At 45.1% G+C, this 27,380-nt stretch overlaps 1 protein-coding gene across 11 annotated transcripts in view; it reads right to left on the minus strand.

Moving 5' to 3' along the window:
• The window catches only part of ZMIZ1 (zinc finger MIZ-type containing 1), a 375,238-nt gene that overhangs the window by 251,531 nt on the left and 96,327 nt on the right, over positions 1 to 27,380 (minus strand). For 10 of the 11 annotated variants that reach the window (XM_081191308.1, XM_081191313.1, XM_081191312.1 and 7 more), the window contains exon 3: positions 1,630 to 1,736. The exons of the other annotated variant lie outside the window; for it this stretch is intronic. The gene's annotated coding sequence lies outside the window, so the exon portion shown is untranslated. The remainder of the gene's footprint in view (positions 1 to 1,629; positions 1,737 to 27,380) is intronic. 11 annotated transcript variants of the gene reach the window in all.

The raw sequence follows: 27,380 nt of genomic DNA on the forward strand, positions 1-27,380 counted from the left end.
TAATATAAAAAAGTACACAAAATGTGCTATACAAACTACTCTTGGGATTAGAAATTTTACCGCAACATGGCTTTGCTGAAATATGGGGGACTATGTTTAAGTACTGGTACATCAATTGTTGTGCTACAAATCAGTAACTACAAGGGCAAAGCATCACTACCACAAGCGCATGCATCAGGTGAACACACTTGGAAATGCAGCAACAACCTATATAAAAGAAACAAAATATTGCAAATAACTAGTTTAAATTGTGAGAGGGGGGAGGGAAGAAGGGAATTTTAAAAACTCGGTGGATTTCACAAGATAAAGACTCAGGATTTTTGGCAAGTGAATGATTTTGTGGCTCACACCCTCCACCAGTGTACCCTCTCACATTGGGGGGGGGCAGCACCTTCCCCCTAGAGACATCTGGCCTAATGATTACTCCAGGAGGCAAGAAGCTAGAGAGAGTATGTGGGCAATTGCTTAGCAGCCATCCTCTTTTGCTTCAAGGTAACCTAGGCCATCTATTTATCTCCCTACTGCCTCTAACAACCATCTGTGTGCTGCTATCCAGCCCTCTCCACCCAAGCATGAAGATGACTTAATACTAAACCACAGGAGCCAGCATTTCCTTACCCTTCAGTGGCTCATTCCCGAAAGTTATCACACAGCTCCAAACAAAGGAGTGATGACAACAAGAAGAAGTCAGCCTCCACAGAAGTTGATATTGAAAAGGAGTGTTCTGTTCCTAGCTAAATTAGCCCTTTTAAGATTCTTCACCAATGAACTTCATTCTATTGACTCCCTTTTCTATCCTCTCTTTCACACTACAAATCTATCCTTTGTCTTCATTAGGAAGCAGACAGATGTTCAACTACACTAGCCATGTTGAAGAAAGACACGGGATAAAGAGACAGAATTGCCTTTCATGGTTAGACCAAGGTTCACTTCCAGTTTGTGACAAACCACTGTTTGCCATTTTGCCTCAACACAGCAAACTGTTTTGATATCAAAGCAGGATCTCAAAGCAGGTTTGGGACCCTGACTTGTAAAAAAAGGGGGGAGTGCAGAGAGTGAACAAGCACCAGGGATCTAGTTCTCCTGGTGATTTTTATTCCAAACATCCAACACTCAAGCATGCATCACTTCCAAACATGCAAGTTGCACTCAGCTGTCATAGTTAATAACCATAGCTGGCTCCAGATGACAGTGAGATCAGGCTTTTCCTGAGATTCCAAGACCAGTAAAGGGCCCTCTGTCCTATTTTTACTTTGCATGGTGCAACCAAGTGGGTTGGAAGCAAAAGAGAGAATTCAACTCATGTTCCCTGCTTCATACCAGTTAAGGAAACCCACTGAGGGTGCCTTGTCTTAAGACCACCAAAGTCCCAGCACTGCCTAAAAGCTGCAGATAGACCTACTCTCCATGAATCTGCCTAATTCTTATACAGCAGATACTTTCAAACAAAATTCAGAAGGTCAAAAAGTTAATCAAACAACATCAACAGTTGCTGCAACCATATTTCTGTAAAATAGACCCTACCTGTCATAATGAAAATAAACTCTCATAATCCACAAGGAACAACATAATACAGACACCTCCAAATTCTGAATTGTCAGTTTTTCATAGCGCAAGTGGAAATTTTACCTTTAGATGGTTCAGCATTTAGGAACAAAAACTGCGGGTCTGATTAATCTCTCACTCAATACCAATGGTAAGATGTGCAACTTGATGGCAAACTCCCCAGGCTTGTTCTGCAAGGAGAAAAGTAGAACAAAATTTCTGATAAATTTTCTGATATATTATCACATTTGTATCATGCTCTCCCACTCAAGGAGATGAGAAGAGCATTTTAGCCTCCCAACAGACTTGGGAGGTAGCTTAAGTAGAGACAGTGATTTGCCCAAACCCAAGAGGGAGTGATTCATTCAGTGAACCTTGCAGCCAAGTAGAGCTTTGAACCTCCCGGAAACATTGAAACAGAGCCCTCTAGCTATAACACACTGGCTGAAAGTTCTTCTCTGCTCAGTGGCAGAAATATAGAATGTTTCTCAGAAGGATTTGGCAGAGACTCTTCTCTCCCCATGTGCCCAACCTAAACCTGTTCCAAAGAGTTGGAGTAACCCCCATAATAGATTTAAGGGGTGTAAGGGAAGACGAAATTTCTTTGTGTGGCCAAATGTCCTTGCACTAGCAGAAGCACATTGCTGAACACCGCTCAGGGCTTTTGAACCTCCATCAACTCTGATGGTTTCTAGGCATCACATGAGCAGTAAAGCAGCTCACCAATGCAGAACCACTGGGCTACCTTCTTATTTAACTGATCTAGTATTTGATTTAAATAAAAAAACTCCAGTGTCTGACAGAAGGCCTAAATCAAACTGACAATGCACAAATGGAATTTCTCATCTTTGGGCATATGTCTAGATTTGCTTTAAGAAAAAACATTCTGGAGGAAACAGAACTATTAGAAGCTAGTTGAGAATATCCAAGTTCCTCCCATTCAAGGTGATGAAATTCTCAGAACTGCAAAATTTAACCAGTAGGTTAACTGGTTAAATGGCAGCGACAGGTAGGTGGCTATATCAGTATGGCACAATTTGTTGCTGATTTTACACTATGTTGCTGCTGGGGATATACTGTAACTGTAATATAGAATGAAAAAAGAAATGCTAAATCTAACCCTTCTTTAGAGGAAAGGGTAAGTGGCAGATTTTATTCACTTGCAACTATGTTAACACTTCCTTCAGTGTCTCAAAAAGACAGCCGCATCAAAGATTTGGGTTAGAGGCTCATTTAAATTTAATCAATCAGTTCAAAAGGTCATGATTACTCAACTAAAATTCATTAATTGGTTGACTATATCTTAGTTTGGGGTGTGCATCTGCACAATGAAAATGCTAAGGCTCAAGAATTTGTAGGCATCTGCATTTTGAAAGAATTAAATACAGAAGAATCTAGGAGGTATGAATGTCGCTCCTAATACAATTCTGCCACTTCCGTACTTTTCTTGCCTTTGAATGCTAAAATATTCTCTTGCCAACTCTCAGCATAGCTGCCTTTCCATCAAACAGTCAGAAATGTTCAGGGGCTGCTGATCTGTTGCCAATACTTAGGGCCAAGGAATTATGAGAAGGTGCCTTTTTAGCCAATTATCATGTTGTTATTTATATTACAGAGCAATGCAGGAGGCTCCTGCGTGCTAACACCTTCACTTACAGTTATGGATAGATTTTAGCAGCATTGTGGCTTTACAAACTTTCTAAGAAAATCCCTTTAATTTCAAATTGAATTAACTTCAGATCAGGCTGCTTGTGCCCCTGAAGGTAGAGCTGGGTGATGGAGTAAAGCTTCTACTGGACAGATGTGCTGCAACACACCAGAGCTTTCTATTCCTTTGCTGCTCTTGCAGCCATTCAGCACCTTGACCATGTTCAGAGGGCCAAATACTAGCCTAATTAGTGAAGCTATCAACAAATCTGTATATTCACATGCAGCTCTTTCATTCCTGCTTCACTGCTATTTTTGTGGAAGCAGGAAAACAAAGAAGCCATTAACCACAGTTCCCAGTTTACAGGTAACTGAAAACTATGGTTAACTGTGACTTCTTGTTTTGTTGCCCTACCTGCATGAAGGGGTTGTATGGATATGAAGTTTGCCCTCACTTATTAAGCCAGGATTTTATTGTGTAAACCACATCACTATGCAGCAGCAAAGAGATTTGCCAATGAGTGTGCACTTGAAGGGGAGCTATAGCCAATTCCTGGATCTCAGATGAATGAACATCCAAATAGTTGCCAGGGACTGCTGCAGCAAAAGTGAGTGTTGAGGCATCTTAAGTACTAATATAGAGCTTTCACAGGCTCATTATGAAATACTTTATCAGATGCATGATGCACACATTTTCAAAAACAGACTAGTTTCATATACACATTACATTTTCAGATTTAGATGTAAAAAAAATCAAAGATCAACAACACTTAGTTATACCAAAAGGCAATCTGTGGTAGTTCTTAGGTGTGCCATCCCAAGTTAAAGATTTTCAGAGCTGAAGAAGTGAAAGTGGAGATAGTATTAGAGAAGTCAATGAAGAGGAGGAGGAGGAGGAGGAGGAGGAGGAGGAGTTTGGATTTGATATCCCGCTTTATCACTACCCTTAGGAGTCTCAAAGCGGCTAACATTCTCCTTTCCCTTCCTCCCCCACAACAAACACTCTGTGAGGTGAGTGGAGCTGAGAGACTTCAGAGAAGTGTGACTAGCCCAAGGTCACCCAGCAGCTGCACGTGGAGGAGCGGGGAAGCGAACCCAGTTCACCAGATTAGGAGTCTACTGCTCTTAACCACTACACCACACTGGACCCAGGCTTAGGAAGGCATGCATGCTTTTAGCACGGAACTAAGAGACAGGGAGAAGGCCAAGGGACTGGGAACTGAATTTCATATATTAATAAGCAATAACTGATAAAAGTCTTTGGCTCCTGGTAGTAGTGGTAGTTACAGTGTTTGAAAAATCAACACTTCATTTATAAGGTTGGAACCAGTTAACTGTAGCAAGGTAGATCTCTGACTTGATCACATGATTTAAATTGTTTTCTGGAATTTGGTTTCCTTTTTTGCTTTCCTAATTTTTCCAAACCACTTAGTTTCTCTTCAAATAATAACAATAACAATAATAATAATAATCCAGCACATTATTTCATTACATGGGACACAAAAGTTTGCATTTGATGGAAATGGTTCCCTTCAAGTGAAGCCTCAACAAAGCTTCCTTGTATATTAAAAAACCAATCACTTCTAAAGTTCTTTTTCTTTTCTTTTTTCTTTCAGAAAGCATGGAAGGGAGATAGCCTGCAACAAAGGCGACTACATTTTTGCAGGACTCGATTGACTTTCCAACAGTGTGATTAGACCAGGGGAGCACAGCTGCAACTTATAAATGCCCAGGCAGGCACACATGAGTGGCGTCTCATCTAGTCTGCCAAAATTCCAAGCAATTAGAACAAATAACACTTTCAGCTCTTCTGCAAGTTACCGGGATGGAGAATAAACACCACCAGTGGAGGAGAACCGTCGGGTGGGAAAAAGACTTCTTGTTTCACAAGGGTTACTTTAAAAAAAAGTTATTTATTTTTAAATTTTCCATCAGAACAACCAACCACTTGCTTGCTCACTCCAAAGCGTGGCAGTCCCCATGTCTCCAGAAAAAAATGGAGTTTGTTTCTTCTTCCATCTTACTCCCAGTTGGCCAGAATCATACTTTCTTTCTGATATTGTTACTCCCGGGAAGAGGTAACTAAAATGTGGGTTTTGAACTGGAGTACAGTACTATATAGCAACCAAAAATCCTTAACAGAGAGTCTATGTCCTTAACAGACACTTGGATATTGCTTTCTTGTCCAACACTGGCCCAATTGGACTTGAAGGCAGGGAAGGGGCAAGTTTTTAATTTTCCTCTCTTCTCTTCTAGCAAGCCTAATGGCATTCTGCAGACACCCTGCCCAATTTCTTCAGCAGGTGCTACCCAATTTATGTGAAGTGTTGCCACCACAAGGTCAAATGGAATAGGTTGGGTTGGGTTTCCCCCCATTGCTCTTACAGTTCAATGCTATCCTTCCCTCCCAAAGTTGCATTTCCATTTGCAGTATGAAAAAAAGTGGGGGAGGGGGAGTTTGCACGTGGATTGTAACTCAATTTGTATCATTATGAAAAGGTTAAACCCGGAGTTGAGTCTCTAAGACGGTTGGGTGATGCCTTGCACTCCTCCTTCTGGCAACTCTGCAGCCAAGCATCACACACATCCAAATTCTTATCTGGCTCAGATTAAAATCTGATCCACTCACTCAATACCACCCCCCAATAAACAACCTTTCCACTTCCCTTCCTTTAAATATCCCACATACCACAAGAGCTGGGGCAGCATTCCAGCACCGGGGGAGTGAGAGGAAGGGGGTCTTTAGTTTCCTCCCTGTGCTAGGACATAGGACCCCCCTCTACGACCCTTAAGGAGAAGGGAGGGAAGGAATGGTGTCTTTCCCCTCTTACTGCAGCTGCTGTCACTGGCTCAGTAAGGCAGTCTTTTAAAGAAATAGAATGGGGGGGGGTGTCCATTTTTGTAGGCTGCACACCTAGGATGGTGGATCTGATTGTCTCGGAAATAAGCCAAGCCATATTCTGCTTCATTGTTTTTAAGTAGCTGAGTTTATTTTCAAGCTAACATCGTACAGTATTGGCATGGCAGGGACTTGCCCTTCTCTAAGAAACAGTCATCTTTAGGTCCAGAGGCACTGCAAGTTCTGAACAAGAAGAAAACAGGATTAGCGTAGTCAGTATGGCTAGAGATTAGCAGTCACATCCTAGCCATGTTCTCCCACTGATTCCAATGGGGCTCAACTCTCAAATGAGTATGCATAGGACTTCAGCCTAATCCTATGCATGTTTGCCCAGCATATCCTGTTGAGTTGAGTGGGACTCCATTCAACAGCAAATAGTACAGTGGTACCTCTGGCTACGTACTTAATTCGTTCCGGAGGTCTGTCCTTAACCTGAAACTGTTCTTAACCTGAAGTACCACTTTAGCTAATGGGGCCTCCCACTGCTGCTGCTGCGCCACCGCTGCACGATTTCTGTTATAATAATAATAATAATAATAATAAATAATAATAATTTATTATTTATACCCCGCCCATCTGGCTGAGCTTCCCCGGCCACTCTGGGCGGCTTCCAAAAGAATATTAAAATACTATAATACATCAAACATTAAAAGCTTCCCAAAACAGGGCTGCCTTCAGATGTCTTCTAAAAGCCTGGTAGTTGTTGTTCTCTTTGACATCTGGTGGGAAGGTGTTCCACAGGGAAGGCGCCACTACCGAGAAGGCCCTCTGCCTGGTTCCCTGTAACTTGGCTTCTCGCAGTGAGGGAACCGCCAGAAGGCCCTCGGTGCTGGACCTCAGTGTCCGGGTAGAACGATGGGGGTGGAGACGCTCCTTCAGTTCTCATCCTGAAGCAAACTTCTTAACCCGAGGTACTATTTCTGGGTTAGTGGCATCTGTAACCTGAAGCGTATGTAACCTGAAGCGTATGTAACCCGAGGTACCACTGTACTGGTAAATATGGGAAGAGAAAGGGTAAAACAACCAGCTGAACTGTTCAATACACTAAATAAAAAAATTCCTTCCAGTAGCACCTTAAAGACCAACTAAGTTAGTTCTTGGTATGAGCTTTCGTGTGCAAGCACACTTCTTCAGATACACAGTGTATTGTTCAATACACTGTTACATGTGACTCTTAGGCTAACTGCAAAGTTAGAAGGAAGCCAGGATTATGGGTGAAGTTCACCCTTCAGTGGCTTGCACAGCCCTCTTGGCACCAAAGTAACCAACTGTCATCTTCGTGTTAGATCATGCAGTTACTGGGAACGAAGCCCCTCTCTAACAGTGTTGGGAAGATCCACTCCAACACACACACCCCAGAAAGGATTTTTATACTGCAGCCTTCTCAAAATGAGCAAGTGCCAATTTCTACTCTGTTAGGACTAGTAAATTTTTATGTTTGTAATGTGTGGTTGTCAGAAAGAAAATAGCAGGCTTCTTGATGAAAAGCCCAAGGTTGGAAGTACAAAATAGCAAGGCAAGGAGTTGCTTATGGCAAAAGCTGGGTCTGTTGATTTGGTTTTAGATTATACCTCTTCAAAACCTGAAAAGATGTCTCAATAGGGAAATATCCATCATTCAGACAACAACCTCAGACAGACCACAATCTGATAACTGTCAGTGCCCCCCACACACTTCTGCCAACCTATTTCCCCATATTTTATTGTTTTATACACACACAGAGAGAGAGGGGGCCTTTCCTCAAATAACTGACAGTTGAAAGTCACTTTTCCTGAATTAAAATTGGTATCCCACTTCTCTTTTGCAATTTGAGGTCAACAAAATCAGAATTATAACCATCCTCAGAGGTACTCACTTTCTATGTTTTCCTACATGCCACAGAGACATGCACTGGGGCTGCACACCTACCAACTAAGGCTATTCTTTTCAATATTATCTAGACATGTTTACAGCTATGAATCCCAACTTTAAAAATGGGGTGGGGACATATCAGGTTGCCAACCCAGTAGGTAGGTATATCCTGCATACTATATAAACATTTTAGAATGCTGACTTCAAGTTGCTGTGCTTGAAGTCTATCTGCCACTGTTACTTCATCTGTAACTTTGTTTTATAAATAAACCATATAAATAGGTTCCCTTTGATTGCTCAGAGCATGCAGCATTAAGTGCTGGGGCATAGCTTTAGGCATAATTGTACAACTGAATTCATCAGCTGCCTAATTATCATGCATTTTGCATTTATTTTTGCCAATTAAAAAAGGAAGAAACTATTAACAACTTTTACATAAATACCGTATTTGTTCTCTGCAAAAGACATGAGGCTAATTTGCCAGCGATTAACCGATTATCTAATTTTATAGCTGTCACTCTGTAAGATGCCACTTACCCCACACCCAGTGGCAAACAATAAAAAAGACCCCAGAAGTTCTCTTTCCCCACAAACCCCTCCGGTTTCTGACTTCACCATGCCCTGATGAAGCTGCATGGCTGCTGATCTCTTATTTCCTCCCTCCTACCCTCAGTAGGGTGATTTGATCCATTCTTCGCACCATTAGTGGTGCACAAACCAAGGTTGACTTGTAAAACCAGGAACTGAAACCATGGTTTGAAATGTGTTTGTAAACCACAGTTTTGAGGTAATCTGGTTTGTGTAGCTGCATGTTACAGGAACCTATGGTTAGCTAGAAGAACAGTGAGGAAAATCTGGAGAAAGAGGGAAGGCATGCTCCCAATTTAAAAACCATGGTTTGCAGGGGGTCACTTTGGGAAGCAGCACTAAGATCTGGTGCAAGCGTAACGAAGTGGCTTCATTTCATCTAGTATAGTGGAACATAAGAACGGAAGAGACATGTGTGTCATAAAATCACTACCAATTGGGGTTCCAAGAAACATGGGATTCCCTTCCCTTCATGCTCTTAAAGTTTACAGCTGCAAACATCAGTGGAATTTCGCTAACACTGGAAGTGTGAAGTGGACTTTACTGGTTTCGTTCTAATGAGATTTTAAAGTTAAACTGGGCATAATGTTAAGCACAGGTTTGCAGCCAAAATGAGCAGTCTTGCATCCAGTTCCCCTGTCCCTCTCCAAAACACGTGGGGGGGGGGAAGTGATGTCATCAAACCATATGCTCTCCCTTTCTCTCAACACCCAATAATGTGAAGCTGGAGAGAAGCTGGAGAATGTGTAAGTCACCTGCCATGGTGTCACATGTTTCTCTAACTACCCATTATGGGGTGTGATGCAGAAATCACTTTTTTTAGCAGCAACTCTGTGACTACCAGTAAGTCAAGTGGTTCTATTGTGCCATGACTGTAGCTGCTGTTAGACCACCAGTGGTCCCCCTCCAAACTACCACCTTGATGTTTCTGTTCAGGAAGTATTCTTTAAAATATAAAAGAATATAAAAAAGGAATAGTAGGGAGGTGAGCCTGAGGTGGTTGGCCATCTGTCATAGATGCTTTAGTTGAGATTCCTACAATGCGGGGGGGGGGGGGGGTCTTGAACCAGGTGACCCTTGGAGGCCCTTCCAACTATACAATTCTATTATTCTGTGAAGGAAGTGATGAAAGCCAGGGGTTGCAGGGAGGCACAAAAAGTCAAAACACAAAACCAAACCAAAGACACCCAAGTTGTCATTTCTAAAAGAATGCTTTAGGTCCTCATAGTTGTAGAGATCCACAAAGAAAAAGACAATCTGGTGCATTACGATTTGAAACTCTCGGGGTTTCTTTTCCCAAGTCTTCCTGAAATTCTTTTGAGAGCATGTGCTGGACATCTTTTCCCCATGTCTGAGAGCACCATTTTTGGAACACGCACACACCCTGATGCATTGAGTGCAGCACTCCCAGCCAGAGCCAAACAATAATTACCCAAATTAAAATGGTAGCTAGAACATGCAAATTAGCTGCAGTCTTCCTATTCATATTTTTTTTAAAAAAACAGGTCCTCAATGTAGAATATGCTACATATTATGCATGTTTACATCTTTTTTTCAGGGGAAAAAATTAATGCCACGAAAGAGGCAATTTAGATCACAGATTTTAATGGGTTCAGTGAGGGAAATTAAAAAGGAGAATAGTATTATTTCTTCATTCCTCCTGGGTAACAGGAGGGCAAGAATAAAAGAAGCCAAGGCCTGCTTACCAATGGATACAAAGGACTTTACAAGCAGAAAAGCAAATAATTACTATGTTTATCTAAAAGTGTTCTAAAAGAGTAGGTATAAATCCCGCCACTTGGAATGATTTCCTGTCAATTGTAAACGAAGCAATTCAAGTTTATTTCACTAAAACAAATTAATGCATATGAGGCCAAGTAAAGGGCAATCTCTACTTTTGTAAATTATAAATTTGTTTAAAATTACTTAAGAATATCTTGGGGGGTGGGTGGGGTGCATTAATGTTATATCCTTCTCTCCTCGTCCAGTGGTCTCATCACTCTTGAAGCCACTTCTCCACCTCTGCTTGCCTCACCTCTCTTGATTCCTGGTATGTTGTCACAGCAGGGCAGAAAGTTTTTGGCATGTCTAATTTTGGGGTGTGTGGTGGGTAGTGGTGGTGGTGCCCTTAGGATTTATAAGAATTTGAAATAAATCTGAACTTAGATGTGTGTGTGTGTGTGTGTGTGTGTGTGTGTGTTTCTTTGTTTGAAAGAGAGATAGATATATTTTACAACTTGTACTTTATAAAGTATACATTACCCCCTACTGAGATAGCTTGGGACAGTCTAAGAAATAGTAGGTTTGTTCATATATGGTGCAGAGGGTAGGAGTGGAGGACAGGGTTTTAAATAATATTGAAAACCAGTAAAGCTTCCTAGCAAATTGTTTGTTTGGAGTCAATGCACCAAAGCCATGTACAAAATAATGCTTTCCTAATTGCCATTTACAAATCAATTGTTTTTACGTTCAGAAACCACCTTTAAGCACTGCTGAAATACCAGCCCTCCTCTCCCCTTGCCTTCTACCCACTGAGCACATTCAGCCTTTGATTGCCTGGTTGCTGGTATCACTCTTTTGCGCCAGGGCAGGCCTGGGAAGCATAATCACAGGTCCGGTATCTAACACTCCCATTGATAGCTGGGTTCACTGCCAAATCTAATTTGTATGGAGCACGATATGGAGCAGATGGAGAGAAAGGGCCACCATGTGAGGCTGCCTTTTATTCTGCTCACTAGCCTCAGCAAGAAGCAGTTCACTGCCTCTTTACAAGCTAATGACACTGAGGTTCTTGAGCATGGCCAATAATCCTCCATCAAGCACGCTTTGCCAGCATTATAGTTTTCCTCGGGGTGTGGGGTGGGGAATGCATCTTTAACACTGATCTGGTGGCTAAATATTATGTTTTAGGATTGGGTGCAGAGGGGGGAGGGAAGCAATATGTTATATACCTGGGGTATGCAACCTCAGGCCCGGATGCAGCCCAATCGCCTTCTCAATCCAGCCTGCGGATGGTCTGGGAATCAGCGTGTTTTTACATGAGTAGAATGTGTCCTCTTGTTTAAAATGCATCTCTGGGTTATTTGTGGGGCCTGCCTGGTGTTTTTACATGAGTAGAATGTGTGCTTTTATTTAAAATTCATCTCTGGGTCATTTGCGGGGCATAGGAATTCATTCATTATTATTTTTTTCAAAATATAGTCCGGCCCACCACATGATCTGAGATATGGTGGACCGGCCCACAGCTGAAAAAGGTTGCTGACCCCTGTTACTTCCTCTACATCCTTTTAACAGCAGCCTTTACTCTATACTTCTGCTCTAACTTTTAGTGAGAGAGAGAGGGGGGTAGATAGATGATGAGATGATTGATTGATTGATAGATAGATGATAGATAGATAGATAGATAGATAGATAAGAAGATAAGCCAAAACCCCACTCAGTCTAGCATCCTGTTCTCACAGTGGGCAACCGGATGCCGTGGGCATCTGCTGTAAGCAGGATCTCTCCCCACTTGTCATTCCCAGCAACTGGTATTCAGACACATGCTGCCTCCAACAGTGGATGTAGAATACAGCAGTAATGACTAGCAGCAATTGGTCACCCTTCAAAATCCTGCTTCTTTTGCCAGCCCTTCCAAACTCTGAGATCAATGCCAAGTCGGTAGAATTATCTTGTAACAATGCAGTCCCCTTCTATATCCCAGCCTCACTTATTTCCGTCTCAGTTTATATCCCAATGTATCCAATTGGTTTCAGGAAAACAAAAACTGTTAATTAATGATAGTGCTAAAGACTGAGTGACAACAAATATAAACATATACCGTATTTTTCGCACCATAGGACGCACTTTTTCCCTCCTAAAAAGCAAGGGAAAATGTGTGTGCGTCCTATGGAGCGAATGCAGGGGGGAGGCAGGCGGGAAAAGCCCTCAAGAGCCGCACACAAGCTTCGTGCGCTCCTGCGGGCTTTTCTCTAGGAGGGAGAAGGGAGTGACTGGCTGCAGCAGTCCCTTCTCCCTCCTGGGGGAAAAGCCCCCAAGAGCGGCACCCTCTTTAAAGGCTGCGCGGCTCCTGCGGGCTTTTCTCCGAGGTGGGGGAATTCCCCCACCTCCCAGAAAAGCCAGGAGAAGTCGCACAGCCCCTTTAAAGAGCGCACGGCTTCTGCGGGAGGTGGGGGAAGCTGCAGCAGATTCCCTCCTCCCGGGCTCCCTTTGAAGCGGCAATGTGGGAGGGGAGCAGCTTACACTCGTGTAAGCAGCTCTTCTCCCACTTTCCTGCTTCAAAGCAACCACGGAGGAGGGAAGGAAGGGGACCATGGATCCTCTTCGCTGCTGGAGGCTTCAGCGGATTCCCTCCTCCGTGATTGCTTTGAAGCGGCAATGTGGGAGGGGAGCAGCTTACACTCGTGTAAGCAGCTCCTCTCCCACTTTCCTTCTTCAAAGCAACCACGGAGGAGGGAAAGAGGGGACCCATGGATCCTCTTCGCTGCTCGAGGCTGCAGCAGATTCCCTCCTCCCGGGCTCCCTTTGAAGCAGCAAAGTGGGAGGGGAGCAGCTTACACTCGTGTAAGCAGCTCCTCTCCCACTTTCGGATTCCTCCTCCGTAATTGCTTTGAAGCAGGAAAGTGGGAGGGGGGCAGTTTACACTCGTGTAAGCAGCTCCTCTCCCACTTTCCTGCTTCAAAACAACCACGGAGGAAGGAAAGAGGGGACCCATGGATCCTCTTCGCTGCTCGAGGCTGCAGCAGATTCCCTCCTCCCGGGCTCCCTTTGAAGCAGCAAAGTGGGAGGGGAGCAGCTTACACTCGTGTAAGCAGCTCCTCTCCCACTTTCCTCCTTCAAGGCAACCACGGAGGAGGGAAGGAAGGGGACCATGGATCCTCCCCTGCTGGAGGCTTCAGCGGATTCCCTCCTCCGTGATTGCTTTGAAGCAGCAAAGTGGGAGGGGAGCAGCTTACACTCGTGTAAGCAGCTCCTCTCCCACTTTCCTCCTTCAAAGCAACCACGGAGGAGGGAAGGAAGGGGACCATGGATCCTCCCCTGCTGGAGGCTTCAGCGGATTCCCTCCTCCGTGATTGCTTTGAAGCAGCAAAGTGGGAGGGGAGCAGCTTACACTCGTGTAAGCAGCTCCTCTCCCACTTTCCTCCTTCAAAGCAACCACGGAGGAGGGAAGGAAGGGGACCATGGATCCTCCCCTGCTGGAGGCTTCAGCGGATTCCCTCCTCCGTGATTGCTTTGAAGCAGCAAAGTGGGAGGGGAGCAGCTTACACTCGTGTAAGCAGCTCCTCTCCCACTTTCCTGCTTCAAAGCAACTACGGAGGAGAGAAGGAAGGGGACCATGGATCCACCGCTGCTCACGGCTGCAGCGGATTCCTCCTCCTTGATTGCTGGGAGTTTCTCTGGGCAGGAATTCCCTCAGCTTAAGTGGGGTGGGGGAAGTGTGGCAGGTAGGGGGGTACAAATTGGGAGTGGGCATTGTGTGAAGTGGCTGTGGATCTCCTGCCGCAGAACTGTAGGACTGTATAGAGTTGGGAGGGCCACCCAAGGGTCATCTAGCCCAGCCCCCTCACAATGTAGGAATCACAGCTAAAGAACGCCAGGCAGATGGTCCCCCAACCGCTGCTTAAAAGCCTCCAGTGGTGGAGACCCCAAACACCTTCCGAGGTCATAGAATTGCAGGGTTGGAAGGGAACCCCAGGAGTCATCTAGTCCAGCCCCGGTGGACAGCGGGCGCAATCCATCCCATTGCGCAAGACTAAAGATGCTGTGCAAGGCTAAAGAAGAAGCCAAGGCAGTGAGCGGGATGGATCGCGCTTGCTGCCTTGTCTTCTTTAGCTGCACTGGAGAGGTTTAGCTCCTGGCTGGAGAGGTTGCGCGGCCATGGATCCCGTGCGCTGTCTTGGCTTCTTTGCTCTTTGGGGCTGGGGGGGGGTAACCCGGGCTTCCCCCGCAGCCCCGAGAAGCTCTGGGAGAAGTGGACAGGCTGCATGCAGCCTGTCCGTTGCTCTTTGGGGCTGGGGGGGGATAATATTTTTTTCCTTGATTTCCGCCTCTAAAAACTAGGTGCGTCCTGTGGTCCGGTGCGTCCAATAGAGCGAAAAATACGGTACTTCGAAATAACTCCGTGCGTATTTTCCCAGAGATTAAAAGCCCCCAGAAGATGCTTGGCTTAGAAAGAATTCCATCCTAAACAAAATTCTAGATGTGAGACAAGCCACCAAGAACTCACGTTTGGATCATTTGTATTCAGTACATGGAGTGTATTATCAAGAAGGATATGTAATTTTTATGGCATGGTAAGGCCAGAGCCTAAAAGTATCTGGAGGGTTATAAATCACAACCAGCACCTAAATCCAGTGGTTTTTGTTCTGAGGGAATTCAAGGATATGCAATACTGGCACCTTTTTTTCTAGAAGAAAAGCCTATCTAAATCTTTCCCAGATTATAATCCAAGGCTCTATTTCAGGCATAGGCAAACTCAGCCCTCCAGATGTTTTGAGACTACAATTCCCATCATCCCTGACCACTGGTCCTGTTAGCTAGGGATGATGGGAGTTGTAGTCCCAAAACATCTGGAGGGCAGAGTTTGCCTATGCTTGCTCTATTTGGACATCACACCAAAGCATGGTGAAGAAAGGTTAACAATGATTTGGCAAACTATTTCCTCCATTTCCAGAGGTTGCTGCATTATGGTGTTGAATTTAGGAAGCTGAGGGCTGAGAGAATGTAAAACAAAAGCAGGCAAGTCTCCCTAAATCATGGTTTGTCAGTAAGATCTTCTAATAATGTTATTGGCCAAGAAACAATGTGAACTTAAGTCTCCATAGACTCCAACACTCTGTCGGTTATACTGGATTAGCTCTCATGAGTCGATAGTCCTTTGTTGGATCTTGTGAACACCATTATGTAACTATTGCAGTGCAATTGGTGCCAAATACCAAGAAACATTAAACAGATATTGCTGGGGACACACAAACAAAAAACACTTTAAACCCCTCAAAATTTTAGCATTTTTTTTTAAAAAAGACAATGCTTATATTCGGTCTTTTAGGCGTTTTTCTTGGCTAATCAAAACCCACACTTGTGTCAAAAAGCACCCTCTCATCAGTGACTTAACTCTGCAAGGTGAGTTTTATGCTTTGCTCTCTGCTCCAATACACACAGCACACTGCAAGTCTGGAGCTGTGTGGTTGGTTTCCAGAGCCAGGATACCAGAGACCATGCCTTTTTGTGAATGAGAGACTGGCCTTCTAGTTTTGATACTTTGCAATGGTGCTATAATCCAGGTATCAGCAGCACAATGCTCCATCATAGTGTAAAAAATGGTTATTGCAGATTATTATTGTCCACCATGCATTTAACACACATACACACAGCTGGAAGCTAAGGACCATGTGGTGAGGATGATTGATGGCATGCAGCAAACAACAGCCAACAGCAGCATAGCACTCCTGTCAGGCTCTATAATGCAGCCCCCACAGCTGCTGCACTAAATTCTGAGTTGTTTAGACAAGGAGGGAGGAAAAGGGAGAGTTGCAAAGGCAGGATGTTTACTACAATGAGATTTACCTCCAAAGCAAACTTAACTGGTCCACGATGGGCAGAAAAATCGTTTGGAACGAGAATAAAAACAAAAGAGTGGGAGAATGTTGCAACTAAAACTATTTTGGGTCAATTTAAAATGTTTTAAACGAGCTGTTGGAAATCAAAATAGAGCAGCATGCAAATGAAAGTGTTACCTTCTCCACACTGGGAACTAACCCTTCACCTTGTTTTTAGTTTTGAGTACATTAACCAAGTAGCAGTTTTGGAAATCTCTCTTGCAGATAAGATGCTCCCTCAGGACTGTATGGGGAGAACAGCAGCAGCAGTCCTTAGTCTCACTCTCTTTTCTCAGCCAAACAATGGAGTCAGTATTTCCCATATTTAAATGAGAAGTCTTGGAACAACTGAACTCTCAGCTCACGCTAACAACAACAACAACAACAACCAATCTCCCAGGGTAAGAGAGCATCTTACTTTTAAGGAAATAAGGTCTCCTGGTTATTAATTCTCACCGTGAGGACAACTAAAAATGGAAGGAGGAGTCAAAAGTCTGAGGGCCATTCCTGATGTATGTACTTCCTGGACAAAATCCAGGACCAAGGGGGCCGGTGGAAGAGGAGGGAGACCATCTGAACAGTACCACTGCATGACCATCTGACTATCCTGTAAAGCAGGGGTCAGCAAAATTTTTCAGCAGGGGGCCAGTCCACTGTCCCTCAGACCTTGTGGGGGGGCAGACTATATCTTTTTGGGGGGAATATGAATGAATTCCAATGCCCCACAAATAACCCAGAGATGCATTTTAAATAAATGGACACATTCTACTCATGTAAAAACACACTGATTCCCGGACCGTCCGTGGGCTGGATTTAGAAGGCGACTGGCCAGATCCGGCCCCCAGGACTTAGTTTTTGCCTCCCTATGCTGTAAAGCCTTGAGAAGCCTGTGAAGTTGTGTGAGTTGGATTGTTTGGGTTCAGTATTTTAAAGCTACAGTCCTAGACATGCTTATGAAAATGTAAGTCCTATTGAATCAGATGGACTTATGCTTGAGAAGGCAAGCTTCAAGTTGCATGGTTAAGTCTACATTCTGTGGCTATTTTACCTTTTAGTGGGGGGGCACTCAAGCCCAGGGGTCAAATGCAACCCACCCCTCTCGTTGGGACTCTTCTAGGCTATGGCACCTCCTCAGTCAATACTTCCTTTCCCCAGGCCTCACACTTAACCAAGCCTACTTTGCACCCTGTCTTGACAGGAATGCACCCTTGAACTGTTGCTTGTCTGGATGGAGGACAGTGTGTGTGGAACACTAACCTTCCCCACAAAAGGTCAAAAATACATTTGTTAGTTTCATCCACTCCTCTGACACACAGCCCACTGGCACCCCTAGGAGGGAATATGGCCCTCTGTATGAAAAATAAAATAAAATAAAATAAAAATTTATTATTTATACCCCCAGCCACTCTGGGTGGCTCCCAACGGAATATAAAAAACACAATAAAAGATCAAACATTAAAAACTTCCCTAAAGAAGGCTGCTTTCAGATGTCTTCCAAATAAATAAAAAAGGGTGCCCACTCCTCTATTTTAGGGGATAAAAACTAAAAGCGGGTAAATTTATTTGCTTAGCATAGACAGCAAGTTAAAAATGAAGTCTTGGTAATAGAGATTGCTTTTTTAAGAGGGGGGGGGATTTGTGAAAAAATAGTCAAGCAATTATATTAGCAGGTAAACTGACCACATACACACACCCCCGACTGAGGCATCCCCTTCCACTTAGCTGTTTCTGCGATCAGAAGAAGAAAAAGAAAAAGGTGGTGTTGGGAAAGAACAGTTGAAAACCGTGAAGGAAAAATCAAAGTCAGCATGTAGCACACCAATTATTCTGACTTCAAGTCCACAGAATGTAAACATTAAGGGCATACTGTCAGGGCGGTCAGGGGAGGGCTTCATACTGACTGCCATTACTACTGAGAATTGGGTTCTCTTTGGTAAAAAGGTTGGGGTCTGACCAAGTTCATGGCCTGCCTGACAAGCCATTGCTGACCTCAGCTGGAATATTCTTTCAACCCTGCAGCCCTCGCCTCTCTCGTGCTTAGGCTTTCTCTCTATCAGTCTCTACAATAGCTCACGTTCCCTTGTGGGTACCATTTTACTTCCATCAGGAGCGCAGGCTTGTTCCAGCAAGAGGAACAGAAGAATGGAAAGCGGCCAGGAGCTGGATTCTTCCAAGAAGCCACAAAATTAGTCTCTCCAGAGATCTTGATGCAATTCATCAACTGGTTTCTCTTCTCTCCGCCCCCCCCTTCCCTTTTCCTTCAGGGCTGTGGGGCGGGAAAAATCAATGGGATTTGTGCTGTAAAAGTGATCATCATGACAGGGGAAAACTCTGCAACAAAATTGATTTGTTTAAATATAACACCACAATTGAGCAGCATGTGTCAGTAGAGGAAAATGAAGGGGGGGAAAGATGAGGGAAAGCTCTCATGATTTGCCACAAAAAGCGCGATAAGTAATACACTTCTAAGCTATGCCAACAAAACTGATTTTCCTTGAAGCAAAGAAAACAGGTTTCCAACTTGTTAGAAAAAGAAGGAAGAATCCACTTTTTTAATGCACCAAAGAGAAAAAAGTACAACTGCCAATTTCTGTGGAGAAGAACTGAAGGACAGTGTAGTGAAGGTGAGGTTTCTGATGTTTCTCCTTGCCTCTGTATTTTGCCACAGTGGACTGTAGCCCATTAAAGCTTATGTTTCACCACCCCATGCAATTGTACACAGCTTAACAATCGAGTCCATTTTAGATTATCTTTGCCATCGTTGCTGAGAGTACCCTAACAACAAGGTCAGAATCAGATATATCCTCCACAGAAAACCATATAACAAGAGCCAATTAGGAAGCCATGCTCACTATACGTTCCTTTGCTAACCTCCTACCCCATCCTGCAAATAAACAAAAAGATTATAGAAGAGCCCCAAAGACTTTTCCAGCTATGAAATCTGGCTTAGTTCCCACATATAATTGAAGAAGATACTCAGAGCAACGTGATGGGACTGTGGTGCCTTGCACTGATTGCAACAGGATGAGCTGAGGCTCTCATTTCAAAGATCCTTTGCACCACGGTCTTCTCTGCATTGCTCTTTCAAAAAGAAAACATACGCATGTGGCGTCCATTGGGAAGGTTTCTGAGAGCAATTGCCAATATAGCCTGTTAGAGTTGTTGTGAAACTTTCTATATTAACTCTTTTTATAGTAAGGAGGAACGTGCACTTAATGGAGAGAGAGAAGTTTTAAAAGTAGTGGCATACATTTTCAAGGATAGAATAACTGAGGAATTGGCTGGTGCTTCTCAGAGTCTCTAGGAGCAACGTGAAGGCTGTAGTGGTCTTAATTGTGAAAAATGTTGGATAGATAATAATAATAATAATAATAATAATAATAATAATAATAATAATAATTTATTTATACCCCACCCATCTGGCTGGGTTTCCCCAGCCACTCTGGGCGGCTTCCAACTGAATATTAAAAACAGTACAGCATCAAACATTAAAAACTTCCCTAAAGAAGGCTGACTTCAGATGATTTTTAAAAGTAAAATAGTTGTTTATTGCCTTGACATCTGCTGGGAGGGCGTTCCACAGGGCAGGCGCCATTACCGAGAAGGCCCTCTGCCTGGTTCCCTGTAACCTTACTTCTTGCAATGAGGGAACCGCCAGAAGGCCCTCGGCGCTGGATCTCACTGTCCGGGCTGAACGATGGGGGTGGAGACGCTCCTTCAGGTATACTGGACCGAGGCCGTTTAGGGCTTTAAAGGTCAGCACCAACACTTTGAATTGTGCTTGGAAACGTACTGGGAGCCAATGCAGATCTCTCAGAACCGGTGTTATGTGGTCCCGGCGGCCACTCCCAGTCACCAGTCTAGCTGCCGCATTCTGGATTAATTGCAGTTTCCGGGTCACCTTCAAAGGTAGCCCCACGTAGAGCGCGTTGCAGTAGTCCAAGCAGGAGATAACTAGAGCATGCACCACTCTGGCAAGACAATCCGCGGGCAGGTAGGGTCTTAGCCTGCATACCAGGTGGAGCTGGTAGACAGCTGCCCTGGACACAGAATTAACCTGTGCCTTCATGGACAGCTGTGAGTCCAAAATGACTCCCAGGCTGCGCACCTGGTCCTTCAGGGGCACAGTTACCCCATTCAGGACCAGGCAATCCCCCACACCCACCCGCCCCCTGTCCCCCAAAAATAGTACTTCTGTCTTGTCAGGATTCAACCTCAATCTGTTAGCCGCCATCCATCCTCCAACAGCCTCCAGGCACTCACACAGGACCTTCACCGCCTTCACTGGTTCTGATTTAAAGGAGAGGTAGAGCTGGGTATCATCTGCATACTGATGAACACCCAGCCCAAACCCCCTGATGATCTCTCCCAGCGGCTTCATATAGATGTTAAAAAGCATGGGGGAGAGGACGGAACCCTGAGGCAACCCACAAGTGAGAGCCCAGGGGTCTGAACACTCATCCCCCCCCCCACTTTCTGGACACAGCCCAGGAGAAAGGAGCGGAACCACTGTATAACAGTGCCCCCAGCTCCCAGCCCCTCTAGACGGTCCAGAAGGATGTTATAGTCGATGGTGTCAAAGGCCGCTGAGAGATCCAGCAGAACTAGGAAACAGCTCTCACCTTTGTCCCTAGCCCGCCGGAGAGCATCAACCAGCGTGGCCAAGGCAGTTTCAGTCCCAATGATGAGGCCTGAATCCCGATTGGAAGGGATCCAAATGGTCCGCATCCTCCAGGCTTGCTTGGAGTTGTCTGGCAACCACCCGCTCAATCACCTTGCCCGAGAATGGTAAATTTGAGACTGGGCGATAGTTGGCCAAATTGGCTGGGTCTAAAGATGTTTTTTTAAGAAGTGGTTTAATGACCAGCGCTCTAGCCGTCTCAATGATTGTTTCATCACCCTCAGCTCCGGGGAAAACCACAGGGCTGTCCGGGCTCCATGCAATCGGAGAGGGCGCTTCGGAGCCAGACAGTCAATAGCCCTGGTTAACTCCACATTCCAGCGGGCCACCAGGGAATCAGCTGAAAGGCCATCAACTTGGGATAAAACATCCCCTACCACTCTCTGGAAGCCAATTGGATCCATTAAGTGGCGGGGGCAGACCATCCGAATTGGTCCCACCTCCCTGCAGAGGGGAAGGGTCGCGGAGAAGTCCAGTTGCACCAGGAAGTGATCTGACCATGGCACTTCTTTCGTTTCGCTTTTACTTAGTGTCAGATCACCAACATCCATAGAGGTAAGCACCAGGTCCAAGGCATGTCCGCAGCTATGAGTTGGGCCAGACTTATTCAGGGACAGCCCCATGGAGGCCATGCTTTCCACGAAGTCCCGAGCGGCCCCTTGTAAGGTCGTGTCTGCATGGATGTTAAAATCCCCCAGGACAACCAAGCTAGGTGTCTCCAGGAGGACATCCGCCACGACCTGAAGCAGCTCGGGCAGGGAATCCTTGGTGCAGCGGGGAGGTTGGTACACCAATAGGAATCCTGTACTGCCCCTATTGCCCAACTTCCAGAACATGCACTCAGAAAATTGGGGTCTTCCCAATAGGACACCTGGTGCAGACTAATGACTTCCTAAAAATCACTGCAACCTCCCCCCCCCCGCCCACATGACCTGGGTTGCTGTGCGTAAGAGAAACCTGGTGGGCAAGCAGCGGCAAGGACAGGCCCATCTGCCTCATCCAACCAGGTCTCTGTCACCCATGCTTGATACCCATGCTTGAACTCTTTTCAGAGGGAGCATCTGAAGAACTAGGTTGATCATGGAGTGAGCACAATGAAATTCTGAGGCTAATTAAAAGCCACTAAATCACTGGATCTAGATGGCATATATGCAAGACTTCATTAAGAAGTCAGATGTGATGTTTTTGTTCTTTGTTCCAGACTCCTGGAAAGCAAAATAATGTTGATCTTAAAAGGGGGAATCAAAGGGAAGACATGATATTCCAGGTGAGTGAGGAAAAAAGCTTATTCAGCATAAATTGGCAGAAAGTATCTCTAAAGCCAAGACTGTTATATCAATAGATTGAAGAACAAGTCTGACCAAGGAAGAATTAGCATGGCCTTTTCTGGTTAAGGGAAGTCCTGACTCATTAAGCTTTTCAAATGCTGGCAAACATCTGGATAGGAATGAGCAGATGTGGACTTCCGTTTTTAAAAAAACAAAGTTCCCCTCCAAAAGCTCTTGGGGTTAATTCAGTGGTTTTAAGATATGAAGAGCAAAACAAAACAAAAAAAAGGAAGCAGTACAGTGTTAGAAACTGAGATATGAAAGCTAGGAGCTAAATGGCACCTTAAATCTAGGTTATGGTCACAAAAATGGAATGTCCAGGCACACTTTTTTAATAACAAGAAGACAAAGCTGAAAAATGAATGAACTGCAGCTAAAATATTATGTTCATTTTTCACATGGTCACTCTAGTCTTTCCCCTGCCCAGCCCCCTAATATTCTTAAGGGGGTCTCTTCTCCAGTCTTCAGAGAGTAACTGGAAGTGGGGAGGCAGAAAAAAGCTCCTCTTTTCCTTCCACTCTGCAGTTTTAATCTGAAATCTTAAGTGCAGTACTGCACTGAGAGCTCAGAAACAGCTTGCGCTAATGAAATTCCCTATCGCAAAATGCGCCTAGAACAATGGGAGTTTCGAATACTGAAGCAGTGGGTAGAAGAACAAACTACAGTGGTGCCTTGCAAGATGAAATTAATTCGTTCCGCAAGTCTCTTCGTCTTGCGAGTTTTTTGTCTTGCAATGCACGGTTTCCCATAGGAATGCATTGAAAATCAATTAATGCGTTCCTAGGGAAACTGCCTTTAGACCAGGTCCGGGGACAGTCTGTCCCCGGACCTCTTCTGAAGGCTGGGGGGGGGGGAAGAAGGGCTTTTCTTCCCACCCCCAGCATTTTAAAAAACCCCGGGACAGCGGAGGACTTCTCCGCTGTCCGGGTGATCTTAAAATGCTGGCGGACTTCTCCGCTGTCCGGGGCGATTTAAAAGCCCCTGGGAAGGCAGGCAGGGGGGACAAAGACTTTTGCCCCCCGCCAGCCTTCAGAAGAGGTCCTGGACCTCTTCTGAAGGCGGGCGGGGGGCGAAAGTCTTTGCTCCCCCCCCCGCCTGCCTTCAAAAGCCCTCCGGGACAGGCAGGCAGGGGGGAGCAAAGACTTTCGCCCCCCGCCCGCCTTCAGAAGGTGTTCCCTCCCCGCCGCCCGGCTTCGGAGCATCGTTCCGAAGCCGGGCAGCGGGGGCAGGTGTTCCCTCCCCGCCGCCCGGCTTTGGAGCATCGTTCCGAAGCCGGGCGGCGGGGGCAGGGGTTCCCTCCCCGCCGCCCGGCTTCGGAGCATCGTTCCGAAGCCCGGCGGCGGCGGGAGGAGGCGTTCCCGCCCCACCGCCCGGCTTCGGAGGAGGTCCGAGGACAGTGGGAAAGACGCGCTGCGCTTCCCCGCTGTCCCGGATATTTCCCTATGGGCTGTCGTTTTGCGAAGCAAGCCCATAGGGAAATTCGTCTTGCGAAGCGCCTCCAAAACGGAAAACCCTTTTGTCTAGCGGGTTTTCCGTCTTGCGAGGCGTTCGTCTTGCGAGGTACCACTGTATTCTCACAACAGAGAGAAGACATCGGTGGTGTTCCCTTGCCCCAAAGAATCTATATCGGAAGTGGTGCTATTTAATTTGTTCACAAATGACATGGAGTCATATGGTAAGCAGTGAGGTGGCCAAATTTGTCGATGATACCCAATTATTCAGGAGGGACTGAACTGTCCCAAACCAGCTGTGAAGAGCTCCGAAATGATCTCTGAATCCTGTGCATAAGGGCTATAAAATGGCATATGAGATTCCCTGAAAGAAGTGCAAAGTGATGCGTACTGAGGCAAACAATCCTGATTTCACATATGGCATTAGAACTGGCAGTGATCAACCCAGAAAAGAGGTATTGAGATTGAATTAATAGGCCAAGAAAGCATCAACATGGTGTGCATTAAATTCAATGATGGGTTTATTAGGAGCGAGATTTATATATGCCTAAATTATTCATATGCACACATACACTGCAGCTGCATTTCAAATACTCTGAATAGTTCTGGTTGCCCTCAGTTGGAATGTGTAACACCTTTACTGCACTAGTTGCTGCTGCACATCCAAGCTCAATTCAAAGCGATGGGATTTGCCTTCCAGACCTCAGCGGTTTGGAACCAGGTTATCTGAAAGTACTGATTTCATCCATATTAACGTGCCTGCACTTTGAGAATATCCCGGAGGCCCTGTGAAATCAATTACGGTAGATTGATGAGTACAACAGATAGGGTTGCCTTCTCTGTGATGGCCCCATGCCTGGGGAATTCCTTTCCAAGTGAAGTCTAACTGGCCCCATCAGGCTTTCAGGATCCATTTGTTTAAACCTGCATTTGCATAAGTTTGAGTGTGCCACTCTTTGGTTTGGTGCTATATGATCATTTGCTTTGCTTTCTGTACTATTATGCTAAAATTACATTATATTGTTAGTACTGGTTTGTTGGCATTGCATTGTAGTCTTAATTTTTGTGGTGGCTTGCATGCTAGAAACAACCTTGAGAGGGTTTGACCCGGAAAGGCGGCCTATAAATATTTTAAATAACTAACTAAATAAAACATTCAAATGTAGCGCAGGAAGCCCTGGAGCCTTGGCACCGGCACAAAGTTTTCTGGAACAGCTTTGTTCTTGAGCTTCAGCACGTTTGATAGTTGCCAAACCATTGCAAAGTGCAGGATATTTTACTGGGTGAAGACTTTTAACAGCCCAGTTATGACCAGGGGGCTGCTGCTCTTCTTGATGACAACATGTCTGATACACACCAGACTAAAGGGGGGGGGGGATAAATTATCCTTCCAAGTGTTATAAATAAACCTTACGATGGAATTTATTTCGCAACACCAGTAGTCCAGCCTCTATTTCACGGGATTCAGCCTACGGCAGCAGCAAAACAAAGTAGTAGGAAAACAAGAGCTCTCAGCCTGTCCAAATATTTCCAGAGGAGCGCTTATGCAATCTGCAGAACATTAAGTACTCAAGAATTGTGCTCTGTTGATAGGTGAAAGAACACGTTTGAAAACCGACTCCATTTGCCAACCAGCTTTCAACAAATATGTACACAAGCTGTGCCTGCAGACTCTTACTTGCAAGTCGCCACCGCCTCCGCTGGCTGGAAATATTTCATAATGGATTATCCTTTTTACATCCAAGTTAGTCAATGAGAAACAAGCAACAGAAAAGATAGCACTTTTCAGGCAGGCTGAAATTTCTATTTCCATTTTATTTAGTTTTTTTAAGTAGGTGCCGGGTTTTACCGAGACATTGTTACACAGCAGCCCCCTAGATTCGAAACCTGTGGGTGCTGGTTACTGAAACAGCGTCTGTGTGTGTTCAGAGGCTGGGAGAGGCAGCTGCAGGGAGGGACCAAGCACGGGAAGGGTTTTACACACCCTTACTTGCCCCTTTGCTGCAAATCACACTTTCTCCCTGCAGCTTTCCAGGTGATCATCCTTCAAATCTCAGGGCTGTCAATAGATTCCAGAGCTGAGCACTGGCATAAATTAAGCTCTAGGTTTAGGTTTCATAAAAACCTAAGGATGGATACTGAGGACTTCAATGGACCCATTCACACACAACCTCCTTTGACAGAGTCAGTTGCCTTTGGTACAATCAATATTACACACACGCACACACACACACGGCACAATCAAGTGGGTGCCTTATGTCCAATCATCACCCACTGGAACGGAAGATTGTGACTGAGTAGGGGTAGCCTATTATAACAGATATGCCTGTGCCTGAGAGGTCTGGCCTAATTATGGTAACAGAGGAGATAGGATCACAATACCTCAAGGACTGCCTTTCCCCATATGAACCGACTTGGACCATCATTTGAGGCCATTTTTTGTGTGCCTCCTCCATGAGAGGTTCAGAGGATGGCAACACAGGAACGAGCCTTTTCTGCAGTGCACCTCCAGATACGTCCAGGAAACTGAACTAGACAGATACTGAATCAACTCGATTGTCTGTCATGGTTAGAAGGCAGCTTTCTATGTTCCATTTGGAACTAACTCCAGGGTTGCTGGAGGTGTCTCTCAAGTAGGACATTAATATGTCTGAACCGGAAAGGTCTATGGGCATGCAGGACAAAATTATCTATCCCTCCTGTAAGTGACCACCCAAGAAAGCATATAAGGTTCCAGCTAGATAAATATAACCAGGTCCCTTTCATGGGAAAGCCTGTATAGTTTCAGAGGAGGCTTGGCCATGTGATGCCTTTGAATCCATATCAGAAGCCAAGGTTGTGCTTTGCGTTTATTTAGGGTGTTTATATCCTGCCTTTCTTCCAATATGATACTCAAGGCCACATGTACTGGATTCCCAGGCAGTCCCCCTTCCAGACATAGTCCAGATCCATACACTGGTGCCCTTTGGAGATCAAGCACCATTTCAGGCAAAATTACCTTTATGGAGAATACAGTTTTCCTGCCCTTAGGTAAAGGTAAAGGGACCCCTGACCACTAGGTCCAGTTGTGACCGACTCTGGGGTTGTGGCGCTCATCTCATTTTATTGGCCAAGGGAGCTGGCTTACAGCTTCTGGGTCATGTGGCCAGCATGACTAAGCTGCTTCTGGCGAACCAGAGCAGTGCACGGAAATGCCATTTACCTTCCCGCCGGAGCGGTACCTATTTATCTACTTGCACTTTGACATGCTTTTGAACTGCTAGGTTGGCAGGAGCTGGGACCGAGCAACAGGAGCTCACCCCATCGCGGGGATTCGAACCACCGACCTTCTGATCAGCAAGTCCTAGGCTCTGTGGTTTAACCCACAGCACTACCTGCGTCCTTTATGTGCTTCTTAAGGGGGCTTACCCTATTTTGTCTATGGCTTGAACAAAGTCAACTGTCTTTTCCTCCATGCTGGAAAATTTCAAATCCAATACATCAAACAGGTGAAGGGGGCAGGGTGAGTGAAACCCAGCCTATGTATGCAAGGAAGTCCACACACAAAAGAAACATTTAAGCTCTTAAAGGCTGTGTCAAAGCTTTACAAGCCTTGCATTACTCTAGCAAATCTTTAAACAGCCAGGAATGGTGACAGTGAGTAAACAAAGGATTTTTCTAGTAATTCATTAGCAGGGTTATGTGCCTGAGGGACAGATTACCAACACAATTTACCTCAAACAATCTCCTGCCAGGCTTCAACCAAGAGTGGGAAAGAAAGGGGAGAAAACCCACATTTTACAAATGCTACAA

The sequence above is a fragment of the Podarcis bocagei genome, assembly GCF_964188305.1.
Source record: "Podarcis bocagei genome assembly, chromosome: 4".
NCBI classification, from domain to species: domain Eukaryota; kingdom Metazoa; phylum Chordata; class Lepidosauria; order Squamata; family Lacertidae; genus Podarcis; species Podarcis bocagei.